Genomic DNA, 21,244 nt, shown 5'->3' on the forward strand with positions numbered 1-21,244 from the left:
ACATACCCCCTCCTGGATGCAGGATGCAGGAGCTCCTTGTGAGAAAGAGAATTAGCACATAAGAGGGAGAGTTTACACCACTGAAAATAGTTGATAGGAACTTTTAGAACTAAGCAGTGGTGTGCCCTTACTCCCAGTGCTGGGGTGGGGAACGGCAAGATCACAAGTGTGAGGCTAGCCTGGGCTAGGTAGTAAGGTTATGTCTCATAACTCAAAACTGAGCCTGGCTGCTGCTGTAGTTAGGGTGACTATCGCTGTGATGAGATGCCATGGCCAAAAGCAACTTGGGAAGGAGAGGGTTTATTTCACTCACCCTTCTGTATAACAGTTCACCATCAAAAGCAGGAACTAATCAGGAAGAGAGTTTGGAGGAGGCAGGAGCTGATGCAGAGGACATGGAGGGGTGCTGCTTACTGGCCTGCTCCTCACGGCTTGCTTGCCCTGCTTTCCTTATAAGTTAGGACCACCAGCCCAGGGATGGCACTACTCACAATGAGCTGGGCCTGGCTGCATCAACCGCCCACTAAGAAAATGCCCGACAGCATCTTCTTCTGGAGGCTTTTTCTCAGCTGAGGCTCCCTCCTCTCTGATGACTCTAACTTGTGTCAAGCTGCCATAAAACGAGCCGACACAGTGGCCCGTGTCATTAATCCCAGCACCTAGGAGGCATAAGGAAGCCGTTCTTTGTGAGACTGAGGCCAGCCTGGTGTACACGGTGGAGTGCCAAGTCAGCCAGAACCGCCTGATTCTCTGACCCTGGTTCTCAACAAAACAAAACAGAACCAGAAAGCAAGGCTGGTAAGATGAGCAGGTGAAGGGGCTACCAAGATAGGTAACGCCAGCCCTCGGGAGGGGCAGACAGGGGATCCCCAGAACAAGTTGCCTGCTTAGACGAGTTGAGACTTCAAGCTTGGGGCTCACTCAGAGATGCTCACACATAAGGTGGAGAGCAACAGAGGAACACTTTGGATGCCAACCTCTGGCCTCCACACACACAGCTGCATATACATACATGTGCAATCTACCCGGATACACACACAAAGGGAGGAACATTTTCCACTGGTAAAAATCACTAGTAGCAGAATCTGGTGTCTTAACGTCTAAGTACTTACTATCAGTCGCAATCCAGCACGCCTTCCCCTCCCTATACTTCAAGACTTGTAAGAAGCACTTAAAACTACTCTTATGGCAAACAGCATTGCTGTGGAGATCCTAAGGGCACAGCAAGGGCTTCCTCTAGGACTAGAAACCCTGAGTCAGGTCAAGCTACTGACTCTCTTCTACCCTTTCCAGACCCTAACCTCCTCCTGGATCTGCAATTCTAGGTCCACAGAGTAAGTCAGTACCCTTGTTCTCTGTCCCTGGAAATACCTCTGTGTGCGTCACACACATGGTTTTCAGGATGTAGGAACACGTGGATAAAGATGATGCTTGCATTGTCCCATTACTCATGGCCCATCGAGAGAGAGGCTTGGATGGGATAGCATTGAAAGTCTGAGAAGATAATCTGGAAGCTAAGAATTTAAAGCCACTGTAAAATACCCAGGTGCCAAAAGGAGAAATCCATTACTGCTGCTTGTTCTAGACTTTGTTGGCTATGGGCACTATAACCATCCCTGTTTCCCAGGAACACGCGTCTTCCTGAAATTGATTGGTAGCAGACTAGAAGTGGCGAGCCATTCATCTCGGCCTTTTATCACTCCTGAGAGACTCTGGAAGCAGAAAAAGCAAAACCTCTTGTGTGCTTATTACACAGAGGCAATGCGTCAGATAGCTTCTCCAGCTGTGGATCAGGCTGCAGAGTTCATTTTAAAACTACCTAGTGTATATTTAAATCAATTAATTAAAATGCTCCTAGCATTATTTGGAAGAAACAAAAACAGTCTTTGTGGCATTTCTATGGCTAAGCTTAATTCCTGTAACAACCACTCTGCCTTCCTTCCTATACTCTTCTCAGTTATACATCACGGAAGAGCCATGTATAACACTAAAGGAGCAGGACTCACGGGGTGTCAGCAGAAAATTATTGGTTTTTACCACTACTGCTCTACGATGATTAACGTCATGTGTCAGCTTGACTGGATGAAAGGATACCCGGGTTGCCAGTAGAACATTCTGGATGTGTGTGTGAAGGAGCTTCTGAAGGATGTTAGCATGTATATACAGTAAGTAAAAAGTATCCAGGCAAAAGTTCCATCCAATCCACTGCAGGCCTCAAGGGAAGAGAAAAGCAAACAATGACAAATTCTCTCCTTGAGCTGAGAAGCCCACCTTCCCCTGCCTCAGACACCGGAGCGGCTGGGTGTTGGGTTTTAGATTGGAACTGAGTTACACTATTCTTGGCCTGCCTGGCTCTCTGCTTGCTGCCAGTAGATCAGGGGTCTTTTCAGCACCAATTACTATATGACCTGGTTGCCACGATAAAGCTCCCCATACATATGACCGTAAGCAGCCCACTGTTTCTGTTTCTCTCAAAAGCTTGAATTATGTGTGGGTTGTTCTTGTCTTCGGGTTAGATTCAGGGAGGTTGTCATGACGTTCTGGTCATCAGAGACCCTTCAAGTCATTCCACGTCAAAACATCGATCCCAGTTTTGTTGCCAACTGGCTGATCAAAGGCAGCCCTCGTTCCTCCAACTTGATGTAAAGGAGGGCTTCTGCCCACTTCTGCCACAGCCTGCTGGACCCTGCCTGCTTCCTGTATCAGGAAAGGTGAACACAGGAAAATATCTCTCTCCACATTGCTCGTTTAGGTCCCCACAGTAATCTCTCATCTGGGAATAAGACAGAGAGGAGGCGGGTTCAGTATTGCAGGATTTTGATGGCTGCTCTTGGAAGGCAGAGACAGGTGAATCTCTGAGGCCAGCATGGTCTACACAGTAAGTTCCAGACAAGCCAGAGCTACAGAGATAGCTGATATTGATATATATATATATATATATATATATATATATATATATATATATATATCATGCATTCTACCACTAAGGGTTACAGTACCAGTCCTTGGTGAGCTTTTTATAGCTTTTCCATGGGGTTGGGTATTGGTGGCAGGGATGGAGAGTGGCAAAGCAGGGAACCTACTCTGTCCTCACCTCTAGGGGTGGGTCACCAGCAGAACCCTTTTATGCAGATCCACACTTATGGAACTTTCATTGATTTACACTGCTGTGGCATAGGTGGCCGCCTTGTCCATGACTTGAGATGATGACCCCAGGTCAGCTCATTCTCCGTCACGATCTACCTTTGAGAGCATCCTCGTGTTCTGGTCTATCAAACCATGAAACAATGTCGTCGTCTCCCACCCCCCACACATACACACCCCACACACTATTGCTTTGCCATCATAGGAACCAGCACACAGGGTTCTGTAAACCCCCTCAGGCATAAACCATTCATCCGACATGCCTCTCACTCTAGGGATAATGCACAGAAAACATTCTGAGTGGTCAGCACACTCTCTTTACACTTAAAGAGTAAAGCACCTCTCATCCCTTTCCTATGGTGGCCAGGGTACATGGGAAAACTCAGGTTCTCCAACTCTCCTTGGGGCTGGAGAGATGGCTAGGGGTTAAGTGCACTGACTGCTCTTCCAGAGGTCATAAGTTCAATTCCCAGCAACCATGTGGTGGCTCACAACCATCTGTAATGGGATCCTGGTGTGTCAGGGACAGGATGCTCATATACATTAAATAAATACATAAATACACATACGTATGTACGTACATACATACATACATTCATACATACGTTTTTAAGAACCCTCCTAATTATTATTTTCTTGGCCTCTCTAATCTTAGACAGAAGTGGGCAATGATCAGTGGGCACTGATTTCGGAACGGTGCTCAACTTGTGGCTTTGCACTCCCTTTTCTAGGTCCTATCTGATTTGTTCTTACCTCGCTTTGGACTGTGAAGTCTATCTTGGGGCACAGCCAAGAGGGACGCTACAAAGATTCCATCCTCTTACTTAGTTGCTTGTGTGATAACAGTACCATCTTTTGGTTCCTTATCTCTTCTCCCTTAGAGAAGTATTTGCACTCTGTTGGCTGGAAAGTTACTGGAAACAACACCCAAATAGCTTGAGCACCCATAACCCCAAGTGCTTTCCAAAGCCAGAGCTCTGGGAACTGACATGACGTCCCAAGAGGAACATTCTATTTCTTATGTTACCTGTACGATTGCGGTTATAAAACCCAGGTGCATCGAAAGTGCCTTATAAAAACACCTTCAAGCCATAGGACTCATGCATATGTCTCTAAGTGAATTTCATGTTTAGACTTGGGTCCCTAGGATAGCGGCTGGGTTTTTTCCCCCCCCCTCTGGTCTCCATCATGAATTTGAATATTTGAACACGTCAAACATTTCTGGCCTTGTTCATCTCCCAGAAAGGATGTTCAAAAGAGGAGCCCTGCCCAAGAGCTGGGAGTGCTGAAGTGTGGAATCACAGAAAAGTACAATTCAGAGTCAGAACTCCCTCTCTCTGGGACCCTCACACCACACTGAAGTCCTGTTTTCATTCTCCTGGCCAGGATCCTCCTATGTCAACACAGAAACTCCTGAAGAGTTATCTCGGATTCCTCCTCTCTGTCACTTACCCTACCCAATCAGTTGCTAAGTCTTAGTAACAATATTTATACATCTCTCCAGCTAGCCCCTCCTCCCGGACGCTCTGCTTTGCCTTCATTCATAGCTTTGCTAATTTTAACCCAAGCTTTTTAAAAGACAGAAAGGAGGTCATGCATAACCCCATATGCATGTCCATGCCAGGGGGCTCCACCACCATGGGAAACTTGAACTCTTTACCCTGAACAAATGTTTCTTCTTCATAAGCACTCTTTGTCTGGTATTTTATCACAGTAACAAAAGCTGCCTTGGACAAAAAGATTTCTGTTTCAATGTAGTCTAGGTATATACCGTAAAGAAAATAGGGGGACTGGGAGAGCCCTAGTACCACATAAAAACTGGGATCACAGCACTGGGGAGGTAGAGTCATGAGGATCACAGATTTAAGGTCACCCTTGGCTACATAGGAAGTTAGAGGCCAGTCTGAGCTGGGGTCCGCTACATGAGCCCCTTGTGTCAAAAAGAAAAAGAGAAATTGTAGCATCAAAGTTCCTTTCCTGCTCCCACCTGCCTCCTGCTGTCTCTTCCCAACTATTTTCACTGTTTCCTTCTTCTTTAATCTGGACACAGAGTTAGCCAGAGGCCAAACAACCCTGTGACAGAGCACGTCATGAACTCCTAATTCTGGACTAACAGTAATGACTTCTTTCAGGCAGAGGAAACAGATACCAGATCGTAGGTGGACTCAGACAGTATCAATCGAGCAAATTCACTGAAAAAGCAGAGCACTGGATTGAGAGGCGTTCATTCACAAAATTAAAGGTATTACTGGCCTAGTGCATTTTTCTCAGACTCTGTGAGAAATGTTTTGACAAAGCCAACGACTCTTAACCCTATCAGAGCAGTGTTCATTTTTATGAGCTCATTTCTCCTTTGATTAAGTCCGGGACTCTCGCTCCAGGGATGGCACCCTCACAGACACACGTGGAGGTCCCTCTCCTGGGTGATTTCAAACCCAGTCAGGCTGACAGAGAGGATGAGCCACTGCCTTGTGTGTGTTTTAATTAATTACTCTCCTCACAGAGCAACAGCAAAAGACAGGAGAACTTCTTAGCCCTGAAGGGAACATTATACAACAGAGATTCCTGCATATAGAGTGAAGACTGTGTGAATTTGCCATCCACAGGTACCCAACGGATCCTCAATTTTCCGAAAACTATAAGCAAAATCTTTTAAAAAATCATCTTGATGATTGGGGTGCATTCTGTCTTGGAAACATTAATTTTTTTTAAGTATTAAATCAACGCCAGGCGCTTGTGTTCCACACATTGAATGTATCTAAGATAAAATACGCGGACACATGAAGACCTTCTACGGTCTTTTCAGAATTAGGAAATACCTCAGAAGCCCCACATGTGTACAGCATCGTCCCCATAGACCACGCAGTGTCTTGTGCTCTTAGAGAAGAAGCTGCTAGCTTCTGTGGCTCACAGCTCTGTTTAAAGAGAGTAATGGTTGCCCCTTAGAGATGTGTGGATTTCTTTTTTATTTTTTTTTTTTTTTATTTTACTTTGTGAGTTAGTGTTTTGCCTGCATGTAGGTCTGTGCACCACATGTATGCCCGGTGCTCACAAAGGCCAGAAGAGGGCACCAGATGGCTGGAACCAGAGTCATTGGTGGTCGTCAGCTGCCACGTGAGTACTAGGTCTCAAACCCAGGTCATCTGGGAGAGCAGCCAGTAGCCCTGTCCCCCTTCCCCTCCCCCTGAGCTGAGGACCGAACCCAGGGCCTTGCACTTGCTAGGCAAGCGCTCTACCACTGAGCTAAATCCCCAACCCCGCAGCCAGTAGTCTTAACTATCAGTTCTCCAGTACCTAATTTCTTAACGTATATAAACAACCTCAACAAACGGTAGATAATTGTGGTGTGGCAGGAATATTTATCAAAGTTTCATATGACCTCTCATGGTTGAATTCAATCCTTATAACGCCAAGGATCAGAACACAGCATTTTACATCTAGTAGTAATGACCCCCGGGGCCTTCGGTTCATTACTACCCTAGTGAACTCAGAGATAAATTCACCTCAGGTGGACATAACCTTGAGGATGAAAATTTTGAAGGATGAAAGCATTCACGGACGGGACTTATGAAGGACAGGCCCCAGTGAAATAGCGGCCTGCGGGCAAGAAAGGAGAATCCTTTCTACGATGTCAGATGAAAAACTCTGCCCTGAAAGGCAGTCACTGTTATCCCCTTTCCACAGAGCTGTGATTAGAGAAGCTGGTACCTTCAAGGATGCATACCACCTTCACCCCTGCACACAGCTTCCCTGAGGAGGACAAGGTGCGGACTGAGGTACAGACTAATCGCATTGTCATTGTGGGGTTGGGGATTTAGCTCAGTGGTAGAGCGCTTGCCTAGCAAGCACAAGGCCCTGGGTTCAGTCCCCAGCTCCGAAAAAAAAAGAAAGAAAGAAAGAAAAGAAAAGCCATCGTAAAGTATCCATGTGTTTTTATATTTCTGCCTAGATGCATTTAATGTGAGGAACTCAGCCGGCTGCCACCGGTAGGATAAGAGAAAACTACCATATTTAAAGGGACTTAGAAAGGTTGAAGGCTGTCCACTCAGGTGACTGGCTGATTCCCTAAGCCCTGCTCTTTCTTTCTACCCCACATTCCTCTGCCTTGAGGTACCCTTTGTCTTCTGTCAGAATGCTGGGAAGTTAGTTTCAAGGACCAAGGTGCCTTTGTAAATTACCTGCACTGTCTACATATGTGGGCAGCCATTGCCACCCTACTGAGTCCATCTCAGGTGGACAAATTCCTCATTGCTTTGAAAACCGGAAAGATGTAAATCTTAATGCCCAGTCTCAAAGACTGGGTTACGACAATGGAGCACTTCGTTATGCATCTGTAGAAAAGAGCGATTAAGACAGAGATGGGCTCTGCAGTGCTCTTCCAACTTTAGTTCCCCGTGGCTCTATTATAATTTCTGCATCCTTGAATCGCTGAGAAATTAACCTGGCGCCGGGAGACCAGGCAAGGGGCTGTGCTCCTTGTGGCCAAAGGAATTCCTTAGAACATGGAGCTGAAAAAGCAACCGAGTTCTGCAGCCTATACCCGCATGTTCTGATTGATGGGAGGGGAAAATAGTCAACCCAAAGTGCCAGCCATTCCTCTGTGAGCTGGCGTGGCAGGGAGAGAGCGCGTGTGGGGGGTCAGTGAAGCATCAAGTTACAAACTAAATTAAAGGTCTTTTCCACTAAAGAGTGGAAGGGTCTAATCATCCAGTCTGAGGCTGCCAGAACTGAATCCACCACGGTCACTCTCAAAAGACTTACACGAGCTATGCACACAGTAGGCAATGGGCATCGGGCATCCCTTTTCTATTTTTTTAAGGACTTCTAGTTCCAAATAGATCTTTATAGAATTGTTTTCATGAAGTCTTTTTAGTTCTGTCATATTAAAATGTCCGCGAAAAAGTGATCAAAACCTAATGCTTAACTATCCCACCACAGAGAAAAAAAAATATTGTGGTTTTTGGTTCCTATTAAAAACATGTGTTACATATATAATTATGGAAGTCTCGGATCCAGTGTGTACGACATACACAAAACCTTTGTGAAATAATAATACGTTTGCCTCACTGATAGAATTTGTAGCATAATACTGTAGGCTGTCCGTGCCACTGAAGGGGGCACTTTGCAAAGGCCAGCTAGCATGTGCTTTTCTGCATGTGCAGTGATCAGATCTCAAACAAGGATCCACGGGACTGAGGGAAGGTCACTTCTACAATTTACAGTATTTTCGGGAGGTGGTTGGGCTGAATCATGTGCATCTGCACTATTTTTCCTCAGGGAAAGTTAATTTTAGAAAGGAGAAAAATTTTGCCAGGAAAACAATCATATTGGCTCACTAACTAGACAACGTCTTTTCTCAAATGTTCAAAAGGCTTTACAGTCTCCGTTTGTCCTTAGTGTTCTTGAGAGCTGGTTATCAGCCCCATTTCACAGGGAATAAAAAATAAATAAATAAATAAATAAATAAATAAATAAATAAATAGGAAAGGACAGGGCAGGACTGCTCCTCCGTATGGTGGAGGAGAAAGTTTAGCATAGGTACGCAGGAGAGCATAGATAGAGGCAGACTCATCTGGGAGAAAGTCCAGAGTGGCCATGACCCTGAATCATGTTGAGAGAGGGGGAGGGGGACGGGGAGGGGGGGGGGGACCAAGAACAGCAGCCAGGAGGCCAAAGGTACAAAAGAGGGGGCAGGTAACCAAAATGTCTGGATTACATAGGGAAGAGCCAATCCCGGCAGGGCAACCCAACCCCAGGGCTGCAGAGTTCAGGGTAGAGGAAGTCTGCCATTCCCAGTAACAGGTAGGGAGAACTGGACGCCAGGTCTGCTTTGATATGTTAAATCAGCACCCCAGTCACTCCTCCCGGGCTTGAAACGTAACACATCTCATTCCATAAAATGAGACCAGTGCTTTAGTAGTGTGCCTATGTGACAAACGATGAAGAAGTTAGCCCTTTCCTCAGCGTTTCAGAAGACACCGGGACGTCTCTTTTGTCCCCGGTTGTGGTTGTTACTGTCTGACGGCTGCACAGATACTTAAATAAGGATGTGCATGGAGAACAGCAGATGCACAACTGTCACGCCATGCAGTATGGGAACGGATTCAGCTTCATTAAATATGATTGATGACCTTACCGGCCAGTCAGAGTAGAAGACGACCTGGGCTCACGTAATTGGCAGCATAAACAAGATTTGCATTCATTTACATGGCCATTCCTTCTTTTGTCGCCTGCAGATTGGTCTGTTGAGGGTTTTTGGTTTTTCCATTTTGTTTTGTTTTGTTTTGTTTTGTTTGCCTTTAAATAAGCAACAAGTACCCAGACCAAAGGCCTGCATTCCATCATAGACAAAAGTCAAGGAGCAGTCAGGGGAAGATTTTCATATTCCCAGCAGAAAGGGCCTCCACCCTTTTCAGTCACAGGAGTATTTGTGAGGAAATTCTTACTTTTTTAAAAACGTGACGTTTTAAATCTGGTCTCTTAGAAGCACGGCATTTTCCTCTAGTCCTGTATCTGAGTTTCAAAATAGCACTAAGCTTCCCTTCCCCAAACCACCACCCCAGAAGCAATGGCACTGCATCAAACCATCGGCTTTGGAGAACAGGCTTTCTCCCACGTGGACTTTATACTTTCAAGAGGACAATGGAGGAGGAGGAGGATCGTGCTCACTACCCAGCTGTTTTGTTTTTTTTTTTTTAAGATATAAAGTATACATACATACACAACAGCCTCTCTCTCTCCCTCCCCCTCCCCTTCTCCTACCAGATCTGAATCAAGAATAAAGGGTGGGGCCTGCGGTTTTGTTTTTTCCAAGCTCCAGGATAAGAGATAGTGCTTCAAGGTCTGATAAACTTGTAGCAATTGCTGTCGCCTTGAAAACATCGTAAACTCATCACAGTGTTTAAACTGGGAAGAGGGGGTAGGGTAGGGACTGGGGAATCCCAACTGTTCAATGAGGACGCAGATGGTGATACATTGCAATGACCGGATTCTTTCCGAAGTTAGGGCAGTAATGCAAGGCCAGGGTATGTTCTGGAAGATTAGGAATTGCAGTATTTCAGATCCAACTTTCAGATCTTAGGGGCAATTAGTGCATCTGTACCCACACACCTGGAGAGGGTGGACGATCTCGTGCCACCCCCTTGCCCTCAGCGACCCAGAGTCGGGGTGCAGGGTTCCTGGAGCGGTCCTGGGAAAGACATGAAAGCGAGGGGTGGAGAGGGGGCGAAGGTGCCGCGGGCCGCGGAGCAGAAACCCAGAACGCGCAGCATGGGAGCCCTTGCCAGTCGCTCAGCACAGAGCGTCAGCTTGGCGCTGAAGACCCCGGAGGAGAGCAGAGGAAGAAGGTAAGGAGGTGGCAGCCCCGGGGAGGAAGGAACGTACTGGGCACGATGAGTCCTGCGGTTCCAGGGCAGCATCGAGCTACTCCTTACCTTGAGGACTGAGCCACAGCCTGAGACTCTCGGAGGGGCAAGGGCTGGGTTGTCAGCGGCTCCAGCCGGAGGCTTCTGGCATCAAAGGCTTTCCAATCTCCTAGCTACCATCCTGGGGCTCTCTCCGGCGGCCTGCGGCCCTTGCACCCCGCTCCCTGGGCAGCGAGCGTCAGCCAAGCCGCTCCCCCGCTGTTTATTCCCGGAGCCAGGCCCCTCTCTGTCGCCTCCCCGCCTCCAGCGCGCGCACACCTCCCCCGGAGGCGCACTCCTTAGTAAGCAGGCAGCGCGAGTGGTCCAGGGAATCCGGACGCGGGCAACTTGAGAAAATCCGTTTAAAATCTTTCATGTGCGCGACAAGGTTCAAGGAACTATTTACATCCATCTTCCGCCTCCACTGAGTGTCTTCGCTCCATTTTCCAACGCTTGGTATTCTCCTAAGCACCATTCTGCGACTCTCCTGGCAGACATGTACACACCCCCACCTCCAATAAACCCATGGTTGTTTTTAAAATGTCGACACATTCACTCTCTTTGAACTTAGGGTGCTGGGAGTTCGACTGGGTCTCGGGAGGAATATATTCAGCTGCACAAGTCAGGGCAAGTCTCCTTAGCCAGCACTGAGGATGCATGCCACCTGTCAGGGCCCCGAGCGCGTGACGGAGCCTTTAATTACTCTCTGGTTTTGGTTACTGAGTCTGTCTCCTCTGACCCAGGAGAGACCCAGTTCTGAGGCTCCAATTCCAGGGAGAGCAGATGGAGATGTTCAAGGAAGAGAGTTCTGATAGAGGACGAACTCGCAATGGGTACAGCCTACTTAATAATACAGCAGATGAGAAGGATGGGAAGCAGTGCGAGGGGGGCGGAGGGGGGGGACATCACCTCTCCCTAACCGGAGAGAGCAGAGAGTGACGTAACCCCAGCGGGAATGTGCCAGGTGAGCTGTCAAGTGGGATTCTAGCCATTCATTCACCTGTGAGTGTACTGCATGTTTATGGACGCGTCATTCACAGTCAAGGTGTAACTCCGAGGCTGACCAGGATTAACTTGGTAACTGGTTTATAACAACAACCTGAAAAATAAAGGTAGCCGCCCATCCCTTATCCTTTCTAGATTTCTCAAATAGCTTTCTAACCCTAGGGTTTCAAAAAGGAGGCAGTTGCTAAAACGGTCAGATTTCCGAACTGAGCCAGAGGGGAGGTAGACAACGGGAGATGAAATGACCAAACATGTCATTGCAATTAGCGCTGGAGACTGAAGAGCTTAAAGCATCGTTCCTGAAGTGCAGGTGAATAGAGATGGATGAGTCAACCGCCTCTGCGGTGCAGGTGCCGTGACGGAGGATGCCCACAGAGGGCAGTAGGAAGGAGACAGGGTCAGTGCAACTTGGCTGCAACAGCAGAATAGGGAAAAGTTGTTCAGGAGAGGGAAGAAAAGGGCAAGAGGAAAAGTCAAAAGGACAAATTCAAAGATTTTTTTTTTAATTTTTGAATTGGTCCTTGGCAATTCAAGAATTTTAAATTCACCATGGACGAAGAATCCTCTGTTGGAGGTGAGAATACAAACAGTTGGGAAGAAAGGACTCGAGGCCAGAAGCGATAAGAAGAGAACGGATCAGGCAGCATCTCCAACCCTCGTTTTTAAAACTGCATTCATTTCACAGATAAGGAGGAGGCACTGACATACTAGCACACTAACATGGATGTCAGATTTTGTTTTTCCAGATAGGGTTTCTCTGCTGTACCCCCTGGATGTCCTGGAATTAACTTTGGAGACTAGCCTGGCCTTGAACACAGAGATCAGCCTGCCTCTGCCTCACAAGTGCTGGGATCAAAGGTCTGCTCCACCACAGCCAGCTAGTGATGTCAGATTTTTTTTTTTTCAGAGCTGGGGACCGAACCCAGGGCCTTGCGCTTGCTAGGCAAGCGCTCTACGGCTGAACTAAATCCCCAACCACGTGATGTCAGATTTTTAATCGGAGGAAAACTACCCGCTGTGGGAAGAGAATGAATGGTAATGAGAGGTGGGATTGGGGTACGGGAGGAATCCAGAAGGGACATTTAAAGCAGTGAATATTGACATATATTGTCCTTCTGCTGTTGAGAAATCCAATTGCGGTCCCATGAGGGAGAAAGCTCAGGGTGATTTAAAAAAAAAATCATGAAACAATATAGGTAAACAGAAACTATAAAGAAAATGGCCATTTGAAACTAAGTATCTTAGGCCAGGCATGTTAGCTCAAGTCTTTAATCCCAGCACTTAAGAGGCAAAGCAGGCAGTGATTTGAAGCCAACCTGGTCTACAAAACAAGTAACAGGAGAGCCAGAGCTACATAGAGAAACCCTATCTTGAAAAATCAAAAATAAACTAACTAGCTAACTGTGTCTCATTTATATAGTGATTATCTTACTAGGTCAGAGGCCCAAAAGGATGCTAATGGGTGCCAGAGAGATGGCTCAACAGGTAAAGGTTACTGCCAAGTCTGACAGCCTGAGTGTGATTCCCCAACCCCGGGTTACATATGATGATTTACATATGCTTGACCCAAGGAGTGGTGCTATGAGAAGGCGTGGCCTTGTTGGAGTAGGTGTGTCACTGTGGGGGTGGGCTTTAAGGCCCTCACCCTAGCTGCCTGGAAGTCAGTCTTTTCCTAGCAGCCTTCAGATGAAGATCTAGAACTCTCAGCTCCTCCTGCACCATGCCTGCCTGGCCACTGCCATGTTCCCGCCTTGATTATAATGGACTGAACCTCTGAACCTGTAAGCCAGCCCCAATGAAATGTTGTCCGTATAAGAGTTGCCTTGGTCATGGTGTCTGTTCACAGCAGTAAAACCCTAAGACAGAAATTGGTACTGGAGACTGGGGTGTTGCTGTGATAGGCCTGGCCATGCTTTTGTTTGGAGGAATGTAGATTTTGGGGGCTTTGGAAAGCAGCGGAATGCTTTAAGTGGGGCTTAGTGGGCCATCCTAGTAGGAATATGGAAGACTTTTTTGCTGTGAGTGATTTAAACTGTGCAGACCTGAGCTAAGAGGTTTCAGTGGAAAAGAATTTCAGTATGTGGCCTTAGAGACTGTTTTGTGATATTTTGGTGAAGAAGGTGGCTGTTTTTGCCATTGTCCAAAAAGTCTGCCTGAGGCTAAAGTGAAGAGATTTAGATGAATTGTTTTGAATTCATCTAAACAAGTTTCAAAACAGCCTGGTATACATTCTGTCATGTGGTTACTAAAGTTCACTCTTATGAAGATGATTTTAATGAAAAGGAGCAAGCTAAGAAATGAAAAATACAAACTATATAGTTCAAGTTGTAAAGGGGTATCAGGAACTGAATCTTGGGTTGGGGATTTAGCTCAGTGGTAGAGCGCTTGCCTAGCAAGCACAAGGCTCTGGGTTCGGTCCCCAGCTCCGAAAAAAAGAAAAGAAAAAGAAAAAATAAAAGGAGCTGAATCTTATGTTCTAGGAGGTAACAAATCAAGGAAATGGGACTTTGAGGCACGATAGACAGAGCCATGCAGATCTCTGAGTTCAAAGTCAGCCTACAGAGCAAGTTCTAAGACTTAGGCAGTGAGGGAGTTGGAAAACAGAAAGCTAGTAATAGAATAAGGGTGGGGGGGGGGCATGTTCCAGCCCCAGCAAGCAGCAGAACTCAGCAGCCTCAGGCATGTGACTCTGGCTTTAGAGTCAAGAATAGAAAGGATTATTGGGACAATTGATGGTTGTCAGCTAGAACTAAGAAATTAGCAGTGATTAAGAAGAGACCAGCATCACTGAGGTAAAATCTTCTGGGAAGTGTTTCCTGAGAGCACAAGGAAGCTGTGTTCTAGAGATAACCAAGGTTGTACCTCGTGCTGTGGCTGGACTTGAGTAGTGTCTAAGAGTCACCCAGGTGGTACTGGTTTTGAAGATATGAAGATGTCATGAAGAGCAGCTGAGGCTTGGCACAGTGAGAGGCCATGGAAGGCCCTTGGTGAAGGTGCAGCCTCAGTTGTAGTCAACAGCCCAGGATTGAAGGGGTCAGGCAAAGGAGTTGAGGCTTGGCACAATGAAGGAGCCTATGAGAGGCTACTGGTAAAGCCTTGTTGCGACAGAAGACCCCAGTGTATTGGAGATGCCAGTACCATGGGATGATCACCAAGAACAGCAGCAGCAGTGGAGTGGATCAACCTGATCTCTGAGTGCTACAGAGGGCAGAGCTGGAGAGGTGACGGCAGCCCGTTGGAGGAGCCCAGAAGACCATACATGGACCCCAGACATTGGAACAAGAAGCTACGAAGCCGAAGTTGCCTTGGAGACCACAAGATGTTAGAGATGCCAGAGACCTGAGATACCTGCTGAGGAAAGCTGCTAACAGGGAGTGCAACCAAGCCCAGGAAAATGAAGCTTGTTGCTGCTGAATGCCAGACCTGCCAACAGCAGTTACAAGGATAAAAGGAGTAGGAGATCTGAAGAGCGCTTTGACATCGGACATGGAGACATGGAGTTTGGAGTTTGCCCAGCTGTTTTTCTGTCTTGCTCTGGTTCAGTTTATATATATATACATATATATATATATATATATATATATATATATATATATATATATATATATATATGGTATTACAGTTAAGAGGCTACTTGAGATCCTTTTGGTTCATAAAGCGTGATGATTGGATGTTCATGCTGTGTGTGTGACATATGCCACCCACTAAACATTGTTACGACATGGGCACGTTACCCATCTGATGTGAAAAAAAAAAAGAGTCTACTTGAATCTCAGAAGAGAATTTGAGCTTTGGATTTTTAACATTGTTGAGACTATGGGGACTTCTGAAATTGAATTAAATATATTTTGCATTATGTTGTTTGGGTATAGCCTCCATAGACTCATATGTTTGAACAAACCTATGGGGACCCTCATCCTAGCTGCCTGGAAGCCGGGATTCTGCTAGCAGTCTTCAGATAAAGAGGTAGAACTCTTAGCTCTGCCTGCACCATGCCTGCCTGGATGCCCCCATGTTCTCAGTTTGATGATACTGGACTGAACATCTGAACCCATAAACCAGTCCCAATTAAATGCCCTTATAAGAGTTGCCTTGGTCATGGTGCCTACTCACAGCTGTGAAACCCTAATACAGAAGAAAAAAAAATACTCCCCCAAGTTTTCCTTTGACTGCCATATACTGGGATCCCTGTGCACACTCCCCACACTAAAGAAGTAATGATATAATGATCTTTTAAAAAGTTGATTTGTGGGCTGGAGAGATGGCTCAGCAGTTAAGAGCACTGACTGCTCTTCTAGAGGTCCTGAGCTCAAATCCCAGCAACCACATGGTGGCTCACAACCATCTGTAATGGGATCTGATGCCCTCTTCTGGTGTATCTGAAGACAGCTACAGTGTACTCATATACATTAAATAAATAAATCTTTTTTTTTTAAAGTTGATTTGTGGGGTCTGGAGAGATGGCTCAAAGGTTAAGAGCACTGACTGCTCCTCCAGAGGTCCTGAGTTCAATTCCCAGCAACCACATGGTGGCTCGCAACCATCTGTAACGAGATCAGATGCCCTCTTCTGGTGTGTCTGAAGACAGTGACAGTGTACTCATATACATTAAATAAATATTTTTAAAAGTTGACTTGTAACTGAACAGTGGAATGAATTAAAAATATTCAAGCGTCATCTTTTTTTTTTTTTTTTTGGTTCTTTTTTTCAGAGCTGGGGACCGAACCCAGGGCCTTGCGCTTCCTAGGTAGGTGCTCTACCACTGAGCTAAATCCCCAGCCCCTCAAGCGTCATCTTGAGATTATATACGTATCTATATGGAATATGTATGTGTCTATGTATGGAATGTCTTAGGGGTATTTAGGATCCCCAGATAAACAAAGCCTGTGACTGCTTCGGTCTCTTTCATACAGTGGTGTAGTGTAGTATTTGCATGTAACCCACTCACCTCCCACCCTGCACTTGGGGGTTTTGCTGTTGTTTGTTTTGGAGACAGGCTCTAGCTGTATTAGAACTTCTGATCCTCTTGCCTCTGTCTCCCAGTGCCAAGATTATAGATGTGCATCACCAACCCCACACGTTGAATCATCTCCAGATGCCTTCTACTACCTGACCTGAGTTAGACAGCACTGAACACTGTTATCTAGGGAATGAGACAAAAGCAGGCACATGTTTAACGCAAAGGCCACCATCAGAGCTTAAGCACATTTTTGACCTTTTTCTTATTTGTGTGTGTATGTGTACGTGAGCATGCCATGCACAGCATGAGTGTGGAGACCAGAGGACAGGTTGTAGAAGTTACGTCTCTCACTCACTGTGTGAGCTCTGGGAGCCAAACTCAGGGCATCAGGTATAGGAGCCATTGCCTTGACCTGCTGAGCCGTCTCTCCAGCCCTTAACTACATTTTTTGGTTCATGGCTGGTTGAATCCCTGAATTTGAAACCTGTGGGTCTAGAACCCATGGGTGTGTAGAGACAACTGTGTGTGCACATATATGTAAACACACGCGTGTGGTTCCTATGTGGAAAGACTGTGAGAAAAGGTTATGTTTCATTCACCGAAAGGGATGGGGTCATACCATACTAGATGCCGAGGAGTCCTATAATCTGCTCTCTCCAAGTTGTAGACCCACGAAAGCCGGATAGACTCCAACGACCTGAGAGCCAGAGCTGATAATGGCAAGACTTCCAGGGATCGGAAGATCAGAGTTTCAGTTTATGGCAGGATCACAACCTTCCCTTGCCTTTTTTTTCTCTTCAGGCCCTCAGTGGGTTGGATGGTATCTGTCCATACACTGAGAACTCTCAGCTTTCCGATTAAAACGCTAATCTCTTTTTGAAGCACCTTCACCAGCACACCTAGAAGTAATGTTTAACTTTGTATGTGGGACCCCCATAGAGTATTAAGTATCATTGCTGTGTTTTGATCATCTTTTATTTTCATTACTCCCCCTGTGGTCTAAGACTTCTCTCAATGACAGAAAACATGCCTTACATTTCCTAACTTTACGTTACAGGCGCAGTAATCAAGGAGAATCAGTATGTCTCTTAGTTTCAGACCTCCAAAGAAGAAGTGTCCTAACTGAAATCAGTGTTGACATAAAGCTGTGCCTACAACCTTCTTTCTCTAACATACAGCAGAGTAGACTGGCATCGGAATAAAAGTGAAGGTACTGCTTTGGATAAACGCTCTCCCAAGTCCAACCAAGAGTTCTGTGTCTGATAACAGCCTTTGATGCTGTTAGAGCCTGGTGGTACTTTGAAAACTGGGACCCAGCAGAGAACAGAGTCACTTGGTGCCTGCTATAGAGGGGGTATTTGGAACCCAGCCTTTCTTCTTCCTGGCTGCTGTGAGAGGTGATTCTTCCTCTTCCTTGTGCCAATGGCCTGCTTCACCACAGGGCCAAAAACCATGGGCTAGGGCTGGAGAGATGGCTCAGCGGTTAAGAGCACTGACTGCGGGGTTGGGGATTTAGCTCAGTGGTAGAGCGCTTGCCTAGGAAGCGCAAGACCCTGGGTTCGGTCCCCAGCTCCGAAAAAAAGAAAAAGAAAAAGAAAAAAAAAAAAGCACTGACTGCTCTTCCAGAGGTCCTGAGTTCAAATCCCAGCAACCACATGGTGGCTCACAACCATCTGTAATGAGATCGGATGCCCTCTTCTGGTGTGTCTGAAAACAGCTACAGTGAACTTATATGTAATAAATAAATCTTAAAAAAAAAAAAAAAACCAACAAAAAACAAAAACCATGGGCTAAAACCTCTAAAACTGTGACCAAAATAAGCTTTTAAAACTGACTTAGTGGGGTTGGGGATTTAGCTCAGTGGTAGAGCGCTTGCCTAGCAAACGCAAGGCCCTGCGTTCGGTCCCCAGCTCTGAAAAAAAGAAAAAGAAAAAAAAAAAAAAACTGACTTAGTAAGCCCGAGGGGTGGTGCAGGCTTTTGATCCCAGCATTCAGGAGGCAGAAGCAGGTGGATCTCTGAGTTCCAGGCCAGCCTGGTCTACAGAGCGAGTTCCAAGATTGCTGGGGCTACAGAGAAAAGGCCTGTCTTGATAAAAATGAAAGAAAACAAAACCAAAAAAACTGATATGTCTCTGGTATTTGTTATCCTGTCAGAAAGCTGACCACCGCAGAGAGGTATTCCAGGAGGTTGAGGGGACCGGGCAGTTTGTCCCCAAAGGGTACTTGAAAGACAACTAACTCACTAGATGTTTGTTCTAGAGACAAAGATGTAAACAACTACACTATCATTTCACAAGGGATAATAAAAATATGAAGACACAGCGTGAGCACATTGCAGAAGGCAAGAAGGAAAGGAGTTTCAGCTGTAGAGGCCTCGGGGACACTTCATGGGCAAAGCAACGCTTGGGTCTTAATTATCTGTCTGAGCCAGATATATAGCTAGTCTGCGAGACTGACAAGATTATTACTTGTTTGGTGGGCTCGCTCTGGGGTAATTCAGAGAAAAAATAAGGCTTCAGGGAGAGAGATCATTAAGAAACTCTCAACAGTGTGGTTGAAATCTATGATCTGGCCTGGAAGAGAATAGAATGGGCAGAAGAGCTCTTTAGAGGCGTAGGATCCAGATGACCCAAGGAGTTGGAAGTGGGAAAGGCCAAGTCTGCCCAACATGGTGGATAATGACCAGAAAAAAGGCAGAGCTTTGCTAGAGAACAGGTCCCCCACCCACCCACCCAGGGTTGAACTTCAAATGCTGATGAGATGCAGGGGAGGGGGCAGCCAATAAGCAGGTGATGTTGCACTGTATGTTACTATGCCACCAGAACAGAGGAAGCTGTAAAGCTATAGAGTTCACTGATGTCAGAGGCACAGATAAGCTAATCCAAGAATTTCATGTGTGGGGAAAGAGCTAAGTGCCTATGGTGGACACCTGAATAACACTGAGTGGCCACGAGAGTAAGGACCACTAGCCAAGGAAAAGAACCAAGAGAAACCAATATTGTGTAGAAGAAAAAAAGATTATATATATATATATATATATATATATATATATATATATCAACTCTATAATATCTTGGGCTTGGTAGTACTGCCTATACATTAATGCAGCACTGGGGAAACTGAGGTAAGGACAGTCAGGGTTAAAGGCCAAGCCAGCCAGAAAAGGAAACTGCCACGAAATAGACTTGTTTTCCTACTTAAAAAGGAGGAGAGGAGAGGGGAGAAAAGAAAGGAGAGGAGGGGAAGGAAGGGAAGGGGAGGGGAGAGGAGAGGGTTGGAGAAACTAAGTCTATTCCAGAACTAAAAACAAGGGGTTTTGACTGGCTTTGGGGGTTTATTATGATTAAAAGGGCAATGCTGGTGAGGCGGTGGGATGGCTGTCAGTTCTCCACTGAGAGCATTTGCGTTCTGTACCAGGCACACCTGCTGTCTAGGCAGGCCCTGGGCAATGCAGGTTTAACAGCATTCTTGGTCTCATCTAGCTAGACAGCAACAGTGCCTCTCCCCAGGTCTGAGAGCCAGACTGTGCCCAGAGTCTCTCCTCTCTTCCCTTCTCTCCTTTCCTTGGTGATCACGAGGTGAGCAGTTCTGAACACATGCTCATGCTCTGACACATTGCCCAACCCCAGGCTTAAAAGCAGTAGGGAAGCTAGCCATGAACTTGGTACCTCTGAAACCTTGGGCTGAAATACACTCTTCTCTTCGCAAGCTTATTTTTCAAAATCAAATCGGGAGGCCCTAAGATCTAATTGTTCTGTTCTTTTCGTTACTTGAAAATATTTAGTTTTTCAAATGTTTTGGGACCAGTACTCGCTGAACTTCTCTAGTTCTCCTACAGAATAAATTAAAGCTAAAAATGCTTTATTTGTAAAAGAGATTCAGAATAATATAGGACTGTCTTATCGATAGACATTAGCTTAGTAAAAACATTTTGACAGTCCTGTGGCAAAACCTGACAAAAATCAACTATGAAAAAGAAAGCTTAGGGCTGGAGAGAGGTCAGTGGTTAAGGGCACTGGCTGCTCTTCCAAAGGACCCAGGTTCAATTCCCGGCAGCTCCATGGCAGCTCAACAACTGTAACTCCAGTTCCAGGGGATCTGACACTCTCACGCACACATTCAAACAGGTAGAACACCAAGGTACATAAAATAAAAACTAAATTTTTAAAAAACAACAAAAAGGGCGGCTTAATCTTGGCTCACAGTTCAAAGTTATATAGTCCATCATGGAGGTAAGGCAGCCATGGGGAAGGGTATGGTGCCAGCAGCTTAAGGAAGCTGGTTACATCGTGTCCACAATTTGAAAGTAAATAATGATGAGTACTGGTGTTTTTTTTTTTTGTTTGTTTGTTTTTTTGGGGTTTTTTTGGTTCTTTTTTTCGGAGCTGGGGACCGAACCCAGGGCCTTGAGCTTCCTAGGCAAGCGCTCTACCACTGAGCTAAATCCCCAGCCCCAGTACTGGTGTTTTTTATGCTCCTTTTTATTCTGTCTGTGACCTCAACCCATGGAAAGGTGCCCTCTGTGTTAAGGTGAGTCTTTCCCACTTCAATTAACCTTTTCCGGAAAACTGCTCGGAGACTAGCCTAATCTAGATAATTCCTCACCGGCATGCCCAGAGGAGACCCTAGATTCTGTCAAGTTGACATTCAGTATTAACCATCACAGCTCCAGCCCTTGTCAACCTGACACCCCAGCATGTCACTTTAAAACCCTAACACCCCATCCCTTATC

The 21,244-nt window shown here is 46.0% G+C and overlaps 1 protein-coding gene and 1 non-coding gene across 3 annotated transcripts in view; one reads left to right on the top strand and one right to left on the bottom strand.

Annotated features, from left to right (window-relative positions):
• Rnf144b (ring finger protein 144B) overlaps nt 1-21,244 on the bottom strand; it is a 149,122-nt gene that overhangs the window by 120,742 nt on the left and 7,136 nt on the right. Inside the window, exon 1 of one of the 2 annotated variants that reach the window (NM_001108881.2) lies at nt 10,578-10,732. The exons of the other annotated variant lie outside the window; for it this stretch is intronic. The gene's annotated coding sequence lies outside the window, so the exon portion shown is untranslated. Of the gene's footprint in view, nt 1-10,577; nt 10,733-21,244 lie in introns of those variants that run through there. 2 annotated transcript variants of the gene reach the window in all.
• On the top strand, nt 15,192-15,296 carry LOC120098010 (small nucleolar RNA U13). The gene has a single exon (XR_005495954.1). It is a non-coding gene; the product is annotated as a small nucleolar RNA U13 (small nucleolar RNA).

Source organism: Rattus norvegicus, chromosome 17 (assembly GCF_036323735.1).
Source record: "Rattus norvegicus strain BN/NHsdMcwi chromosome 17, GRCr8, whole genome shotgun sequence".
NCBI classification, from domain to species: domain Eukaryota; kingdom Metazoa; phylum Chordata; class Mammalia; order Rodentia; family Muridae; genus Rattus; species Rattus norvegicus.